The sequence below is a fragment of the Pseudophryne corroboree genome, chromosome 4 (genome assembly GCF_028390025.1).
Source record: "Pseudophryne corroboree isolate aPseCor3 chromosome 4, aPseCor3.hap2, whole genome shotgun sequence".
In the NCBI taxonomy this organism is placed as follows: domain Eukaryota; kingdom Metazoa; phylum Chordata; class Amphibia; order Anura; family Myobatrachidae; genus Pseudophryne; species Pseudophryne corroboree.
In genome coordinates this window covers 915956249-915965887 of record NC_086447.1, presented here as the reverse complement: position 1 = coordinate 915965887, position 9639 = coordinate 915956249, and the positions used below count along the sequence as shown (strand labels likewise).

At 39.7% G+C, this 9639-nt stretch overlaps 2 pseudogenes; one reads left to right on the top strand and one right to left on the bottom strand.

Moving 5' to 3' along the window:
- Positions 1 to 1293: 1293 nt before the first annotated feature.
- Positions 1294 to 1412, bottom strand: LOC134913106 (5S ribosomal RNA; annotated as a pseudogene).
- Positions 1413 to 7353: 5941 nt separating this feature from the next.
- LOC134913104 (5S ribosomal RNA) lies at positions 7354 to 7472 on the top strand (annotated as a pseudogene).
- The last annotated feature ends 2167 nt before the right edge of the window (positions 7473 to 9639 follow it).

The window sequence follows — 9639 nt, the reverse complement described above, 5'->3', positions numbered from 1 at the left end:
GACTTACCGCGGCTGCGTTTGACGGCATGACGGTTAAATGCTGGATCCTAGCGGAAAAAGGTATTCCGGTTGAGGTTATCCCTATGCTGATAAAGGCTAGGAAGGAAGTAACATCAAAACATTATCACCGTATATGGCGAAGATATGTTTCTTGGTGTGAGGCCAGGAATGCTCCTACGGAAGAATTCCATCTGGGCCGTTTGCTTCACTTCCTACAAACTGGAGTGGATTTGGGCCTTAAATTAGGCTCCATTAAGGTCCAGATTTCGGCCCTATCCATTTTCATTCAAAAAGAATTGGCTTCTCTCCCAGAAGTTCAGACTTTTGTTAAGGGAGTACTGCATATTCAGTCTCCGTTTGTGCCCCCGGTGGCACCTTGGGACCTTAATGTGGTCTTGGACTTTCTAAAGTCACACTGGTTTGAACCACTGAAAACGGTGGAGTTGAAATATCTCACTTGGAAGGTGGTCATGTTATTAGCCCTGGCTTCGGCTAGGCGAGTGTCGGAATTAGCGGCTTTATCACAATAAAGCCCCTATCTGGTTTTCCATATGGATAGAGTGCGGACACGTCCTCAGTTCCTGCCAAAAGTGGTTTCATCCTTTCATATGAACCAACCTATTGTGGTGCCTGTGGCTACACGGGACTTAGAGGATTCCGAGTCCCTTGATTTGGTCAGGGCTTTGAAAATTTATGTAGCCAGGACGGCTAGAGTCCGAAAAACAGAAGCACTGTTTGTTCTGTATGCAAATAGGGGTGATTTTGCAAAGAAGCAAAAAAAGGGGGCTAGTTGATATGTCTCCCTGGGGCACACTTTATAAATTAATCAAAAAACAGTATTGTGAAACAATGAAATGTGTATAAGGCATTAAAACGTAACTTTTAATAAATTATTCAGACGACCAAATTTAATTAATTATGTGAAAAAACCTTTACTGTATAAAACAGCAAGGTGGGTTAAAACAAGTATTAAATAATGTGTAGAAGACGATATAGTAGTTATATGTCACTCGCTTATTGAATGTGGGTGACAGAAAATTTGTCTGTACACCCTCTGGATTCTAGGCGAGTATTATTGTTAGACATATGTCCACTGCGAAAATAGAAAGTTCTCGTTATCTCTATGAGTTTTTAATTGAAAATACTGTATGTTTTCATATGAGAGATACAAGAAGAAGAAACCGGCATATGGATGGTCGGACTCCTTTTAGGATGATCAACTAAACTGCATATTCTTGCAGTGTTAGTTGATGTGTGGGTTCTACTGGTCAATGAAAGGTCTATACCTTGGTTGGACTACAGTACCCAGTATTCCCAGAGGGTCACCCTTTCTGGTACTGACCGGGCCCAATGCTGCTTGGCTTCCAAGATCAGACGAGATCGGGCAGATCCAGCATGGTATGACTGTAGATGGTACGGTAGACACCTCTCAGCATATGGATTGAATGGTATTGGAGATAAAATGTAATTCCATATGGAGGGAGATACAGATTGATTTGATACTCGCCAATTGAATTTTGGCCAATTAGTGGCCCACTAAGGACCAAGGATTGAATAATTGGATGAAATACTGATGGAAATACCAGTATGGCCTGGATTAATAATTTGATAAATACAGAGAAGGTGTCTGGGCAGTTTAGTGTCTGAGTGAAAAGAATGAAAAGCAAATACAATTGTTTTAAACACTACACATAAGTTGCAAAGGTAGCTTCCTTTTGACACTGCAAAATGTAAATAGTTATCACAGTATCATACTGCCAACAGATGTGTTTGTTATGGAATCAACCACATGAGCTGCGAAATGACAGATACAATTGTTTTGAACACACCACATAAGTTGCAAAATGTTGCTTCCTTTTAACACTGCAAAATGCAGAATGCAAATAGTTATCACAGTAACAAACTGCAAACAGATGTATTTGTTATGAGATCGACCGCATGGGCTGCGAGAAGCAGCTGGATTCTGTCACATACTTGTCTAATTGTTTTGTCACAGTAACAAATCAATAGGGAAAAAAATTATGTATATAGATAGGAAATCACAATTTGTCACACGTAGCTTCCTTTTAACACTGCTAATTGCAGAATACAAATAGTTATCACAGTAACAAACTGCAAACAGATGTATTTGTTATGAGATCCACCATAAGGGCTGCGAGAGGCAGCAGGATTCTGTCACATACTTGTCTAATTGTTTTGTTACAGTATAACAGTATACAGTATAGGAAATCACAATTTGTCACAATAACCTGATGCTGAGCAAATTACGGAAAGAGTGACTCTGGTCTCAACAAGAAAAGAAACACATTTTTTTAAAATTTGGGACCAGCAGAAAACAGTATAAGAACAGCTGGTGTTCTATTTATGAATAATTAGTCCAAATGACACTGTTCTGTGGTAAGTATAGAAGAAGCTCTCACACCAACAGGAGTGCCTTTGATGAGGAGTAATTGCCTGGATAGTTTAAAGGGATTTAATATAGCACCAATGAAATGCTGGCTAATAGCAAGTATCTGTGTTGTGAATAAGCGCTAAGTGTCCCTACCCTGTTTGCACAGTTTAAATGTTAAGCATTAAGTGTTGCTATTTGCTTATATAATTATAAATTGATATGGGGATTACCAGGCAATGATGCTGGCTATATTTTGCCAGGGAAACAGTCCGTGCGTAATGCACTTGGTTGGGGCAGCTTTTTCCCTTGAGAGTGCGCTAGGCACACGGGGAGAGAGCTGACCTGGAGAGCCTTTGAACCGCTGCAGTGAGCGGTGTTATACTTGCGGCATTCGCTGACAGGAGTCCGCCCGTCGGAGCCCCGTTGCCGAGGTCCCGGAAGTTGGGTGCCGGACCGGAAGTGACGCGCGTTTCGCTGGGAGGAGCTTGTTCACTGGATCGTCTGATCTGTGAGCCCTCCGTGTGCGTCTTTTATTGAACACTATGACCAATCTATTTTCTAATACACATGATTGACTGTTGAATAAACCTATGAATAGCCAAGATCCAAACTGCTGTTGTATTCTGTGATTCCAAATGCTACGGGTACAGAGACATTGGGACTACTATAATTGTAATGAAGTGCAAAGCTGGGGAATAATTAAAATGAATGGAGTGCAATGTGAAAAAAGAAAGGATAAGAAGATTGCGGTTTTGAGGTATTAAGCATTGAAACAATGGGGGTATAGTGCTAGAGTGAAATTGCTGAAATAAAATGCTGTTGTAAAGCTTGCTTGCAACATATGAATAAACAATCCTTATAATGAGGAATAATTGTTGCCTAATGGGGACGATACTAATTAGTGAAAAATATATATAAATTGAATGCTAGTGCAAATGAAAAAGCACCAACAAGTGATGTTATGGAATGATAAAAACACAAACAGAATAAAAACACAAACAGAATAAAAATGTAATGAAAATCTAAATGAAAAATAATAAATAAAAAAGTATATGTAATGAAAATTGAAAAATAAATAAAATAAAATAAAAATAAATATAAAAATAAATATAAATATAAATAAAAGGGATACAGTTTAAAATTGAAACATTTCAGTAAAGTGCTGAAGGGATAATAAATAATTATTGGTGAATAGAAACCACAAAGGGTGAGAAGATTATTAAAGAATTGGTAGAGAAAATATAAGAGAAACTGTATATCTGTGTGAGAGGATATGAAAATTATAAGAATTATTATAAACATTATTATAAATAAAGATAATTTCATAATTGTAATGGGAGTGAATGTTAAATGAAAATATGAATAAATAAACAAATGAAAAATATTCTTGATTTAAAGATTAAGAATATAAAGTGATATATATTAAGATGAAGTTGGGGGGGGGGAAGGCGGGGGTAAAAGACGGGGGGGGGGAGGGAGGGAAAGGGGGGAAGAAAAGGGGGGAGGGACAGTGTGGGGGGAATGTAGGTGAAGTGTGGTATTGTTTGGAAAGGTGAAAAAGGTAAGTGCGGCAAATGGCCTGTGGGTGATGGGAGAGGAAATGGAAGGGAATGAGGATGTATGTGTGGGGAAGGGGAAGGAAGGGGGGAGAGAGGGGATGTGTAGGCTGGGGTATGTTGACGGAGGAAGTGAGTGAATGTAGGTGTGGGGTGTGTTGGACCAATGAGGGTGAGTGGGGGTTAAAACATGTGAATGGATAGGAAAAACCAATTAGGTGTGTATGGTGGTGGTTGAAAATAGGCTGTGGTGTATGTTGATGGGAATGCGGTGTTGAGTGAGGAATTTGTGGTGTTATGTGATAGATCCGTGATTGGAGTATTAGGAATTGAGTTGGAAAGGTGGGCAGGAGGGTGAGTGATGTGAGTTATGTGACAGATATTACAGAAGATTGGAAGGACAATCGGACAATTAGCACCAAAACTGAGAAACTGGAATAGTTTCAGTTTTGGTGCTAATTGTCCGATTGTCCTTCCAATCTTCTGTAATATCTGTCACATAACTCACATCACTCACCCCCCTGCCCACCTTTCCAACTCAATTCCTAATACTCCAATCACGGATCTATCACATAACACCACAAATTCCTCACTCAACACCGCATTCTATCAACATACACCACAGCCTATTTTCAACCACCACCATACACACCTAATTGGTTTTTCCTATCCATTCACATGTTTTAACCCCCACTCACCCTCATTGGTCCAACACACCCCACACCTACATTCACTCACTTCCTCCGTCAACATACCCCAGCCTACACATCCCCTCTCTCCCCCCTTCCTTCCCCTTCCCCACACATACATCCTCATTCCCTTCCATTTCCTCTCCCATCACCCACAGGCCATTTGCCGCACTTACCTTTTTCACCTTTCCAAACAATACCACACTTCACCTACATTCCCCCCACACTGTCCCACTTCTCTCCCCCCTTTTCTTCCCCCCTTTCCCTCCCTCCCCCCCCCGTCTTTTACCCCCGCCTTTTTCCCCCCTTTCCCCCCCCCACAACTTCATCTTAATATATATCACTTTATATTCTTAATCTTTAAATCAAGAATATTTTTCATTTGTTTATTTATTCATATTTTCATTTAACATTCACACCCATTACAATTATGAAATTATCTTTATTTATAATAATTTTTATAATAATTATTATAATTTTCATATCCTCTCACACAGATATACAGTTTCTCTTATATTTTCTCTACCAATTCTTTAATAATCTTCTCACCCTTTGTGGTTTCTATTCACCAATAATTATTTATTATCCCTTCAGCACTTTACTGAAATGTTTCAATTTTAAACTGTATCCCTTTTATTTATATTTATTTTTATATTTATATTTATTTTTATTTTATTTTATTTATTTTTCAATTTTCATTACATATACTTTTTTATTTATTATTTTTCATTTAGATTTTCATTACAATTTTTATTCTGTTTGTGTTTTTATCATTCCATAACATCACTTGTTGGTGCTTTTTCATTTGCACTAGCATTCAATTTATATATATTTTTCACTAATTAGTATCGTCCCCATTAGGCAACAATTATTCCTCATTATAAGGATTGTTTATTCATATGTTGCAAGCAAGCTTTACAACAGCATTTTATTTCAGCAATTTCACTCTAGCACTATACCCCCATTGTTTCAATGCTTAATACCTCAAAACCGCAATCTTCTTATCCTTTCTTTTTTCACATTGCACTCCATTCATTTTAATTATTCCCCAGCTTTGCACTTCATTACAATTATAGTAGTCCCAATGTCTCTGTACCCGTAGCATTTGGAATCACAGAATACAACAGCAGTTTGGATCTTGGCTATTCATAGGTTTATTCAACAATCATGTGTATTAGAAAATAGATTGGTCATAGTGTTCAATAAAAGACGCACACGGAGGGCTCACAGATCAGACGATCCAGTGAACAAGCTCCTCCCAGCGAAACGCGCGTCACTTCCGGTCCGGCACCCAACTTCCGGGACCTCGGCAACGGGGCTCCGACGGGCGGACTCCTGTCAGCGAATGCCGCAAGTATAACACCGCTCACTGCAGCGGTTCAAAGGCTCTCCAGGTCAGCTCTCTCCCCGTGTGCCTAGCGCACTCTCAAGGGAAAAAGCTGCCCCAGCCAAGTGCATTACGCACGGACTGTTTCCCTGGCAAAATATAGCCAGCATCATTGCCTGGTAATCCCCATATCAATTTATAATTATATAAGCAAATAGCAACACTTAATGCTTAACATTTAAACTGTGCAAACAGGGTAGGGACACTTAGCGCTTATTCACAACACAGATACTTGCTATTAGCCAGCATTTCATTGGTGCTATATTAAATCCCTTTAAACTATCCAGGCAATTACTCCTCATCAAAGGCACTCCTGTTGGTGTGAGAGCTTCTTCTATACTTACCACAGAACAGTGTCATTTGGACTAATTATTCATAAATAGAACACCAGCTGTTCTTATACTGTTTTCTGCTGGTCCCAAATTTTAAAAAAATGTGTTTCTTTTCTTGTTGAGACCAGAGTCACTCTTTCCGTAATTTGCTCAGCATCAGGTTATTGTGACAAATTGTGATTTCCTATACTGTATACTGTTATACTGTAACAAAACAATTAGACAAGTATGTGACAGAATCCTGCTGCCTCTCGCAGCCCTTATGGTGGATCTCATAACAAATACATCTGTTTGCAGTTTGTTACTGTGATAACTATTTGTATTCTGCAATTAGCAGTGTTAAAAGGAAGCTACGTGTGACAAATTGTGATTTCCTATCTATATACATATTTTTTTTCCCTATTGATTTGTTACTGTGACAAAACAATTAGACAAGTATGTGACAGAATCCAGCTGCTTCTCGCAGCCCATGCGGTCGATCTCATAACAAATACATCTGTTTGCAGTTTGTTACTGTGATAACTATTTGCATTCTGCATTTTGCAGTGTTAAAAGGAAGCAACATTTTGCAACTTATGTGGTGTGTTCAAAACAATTGTATCTGTCATTTCGCAGCTCATGTGGTTGATTCCATAACAAACACATCTGTTGGCAGTATGATACTGTGATAACTATTTACATTTTGCAGTGTCAAAAGGAAGCTACCTTTGCAACTTATGTGTAGTGTTTAAAACAATTGTATTTGCTTTTCATTCTTTTCACTCAGACACTAAACTGCCCAGACACCTTCTCTGTATTTATCAAATTATTAATCCAGGCCATACTGGTATTTCCATCAGTATTTCATCCAATTATTCAATCCTTGGTCCTTAGTGGGCCACTAATTGGCCAAAATTCAATTGGCGAGTATCAAATCAATCTGTATCTCCCTCCATATGGAATTACATTTTATCTCCAATACCATTCAATCCATATGCTGAGAGGTGTCTACCGTACCATCTACAGTCATACCATGCTGGATCTGCCCGATCTCGTCTGATCTTGGAAGCCAAGCAGCATTGGGCCCGGTCAGTACCAGAAAGGGTGACCCTCTGGGAATACTGGGTACTGTAGTCCCACCAAGGTATAGACCTTTCATTGACCAGCAGAACCCACACATCAACTAACACTGCAAGAATATGCAGTTTAGTTGATCATCCTAAAAGGAGTCCGACCATCCATATGCCGGTTTCTTCTTCTTGTATCTCTCATATGAAAACATACAGTATTTTCAATTAAAAACTCATAGAGATAACGAGAACTTTCTATTTTCGCAGTGGACATATGTCTAACAATAATACTCGCCTAGAATCCAGAGGGTGTACAGACAAATTTTCTGTCACCCACATTCAATAAGCGAGTGACATATAACTACTATATCGTCTTCTACACATTATTTAATACTTGTTTTAACCCACCTTGCTGTTTTATACAGTAAAGGTTTTTTCACATAATTAATTAAATTTGGTCGTCTGAATAATTTATTAAAAGTTACGTTTTAATGCCTTATACACATTTCATTGTTTCACAATACTGTTTTTTGATTAATTTATAAAGTGTGCCCCAGGGAGACATATCAACTAGCCCCCTTTTTTTTGCTTCTTTGCAAAATCACCCCTATTAGCTCTTTCTGCTATAAATGTCCGGGAGCACCACCAACCATTGTTCTGCCCCAAAAGCCCTTTGAGGCGAAATTGGCAGCTTTATGTTGGTATAAATCAAATTTGAATCTCTATGCTTACTATCATTCATATCAGATAATGTACAATCGGTTCCAGTGCAGATCTCAACAAAACCCACCCAATATTGTTCTGTATGCAGCCAACAAGCTTGGCGGCCGTGCTTCAAAGCAGACTCTTGCTCGCTGGATCTGTATCACGATTCAGCAGGCGCATTCTACGGCAGGATTGCCGTTACCTAAATCGATCAAGGCCCATTCCACTAGTAAAGTGGGCTCTTCTTGGGCGGCTGCCCAAGAGGTCTCTGCACTACAGCTGTGTCGAGCTGCTACTTGGTCGGGTACAAACACCTTTGCAAAATTCTATAAGTTTGATACCCTGGCTGAGGAGGACCTCTTGTTTGCTCAGTCGGTGCTGCAGAGTCATCCGCACTCTCCCGCCCGTTTAGGAGCTTTGGTATAATCCCCATGGTCCTTACGGAGTCCCCAGCATCCTCTAGGATGTTAGAGAAAATAAGATTTTACTTACCGGTAAATCTATTTCTCGTAGTCCGTAGAGGATGCTGGGCGTCCCTCCCAAGTGCGGACTTCTTCTGCAATACTGGTATATAGTTATTGCTTCAATAAGGGTTACGTTATTGTTGCATCGGGCGTGAACTGATGCTATGTTATTGTCATACTGTTTACTGGATTGTTATCACAAGTTATACGGTGTGATTGGTGTGGCTGGTATGAATCTTGCCCTTGGATTAACAAAAATCCTTTCCTCATACTGTCCATCTCCTCTGGGCAAAGTTCTCTAACTGAGGTCTGGAGGAGGGGCAGAGAGGGAATAGCCAGTGCACACCAGGAACTAAATTCTTTCTTAAAGTGCCCATGTCTCCTGCGGAGCCCATCTCTCCCCATGGTCCTTACGGAGTCTCCAGCATCCTCTACGGACTACGAGAAATAGATTTACCGGTGAGTAAAATCTTATTTTTACCATTTTTACACTGATTTACGAGGTTCTGTCCAACATTGAGCAGTCACATGTGGGATAACTCCCGCTAATTGGATTGCTCCAGCAATCCACGGCTAATTGAATATCCCCATTGGACTCACAGTCTCCATATAGCTGGGGTGCTGCGTCATACTAGTATTAAAAAAATATGTAATTGTTCCTTTTGCACGGTTCCAAAGATTTACAAATATGTGGCTGCAAAATACATATAGCGTGGCAACGCTTGGACTACAACTGGGGTAAATATAGCGGCTGGAACAGCTTTAATACAAGTCACTCTTTGATTACAGTCACAATGGAGCCTTGCATGTGAATATTATATACTGGGATGCTAGTTGATTACTAACTGTTATGCACACCAGTGCCTGCAGGAAAGTACTGGTGTCAGAACTGTTATGCACTCCAGTGCCTGCAGGAATGTACTGGTGTTTGAACTGTTATGCAAAACAAATGGACTCACAGACAGACTGGGGAATATGACATAACGTACACAGAAGGTGATAGGGTAACAAAATACACACAAAGTGAACAGAGAAGCCCAGAGGCTAAGGAACTGGGTATCTCCC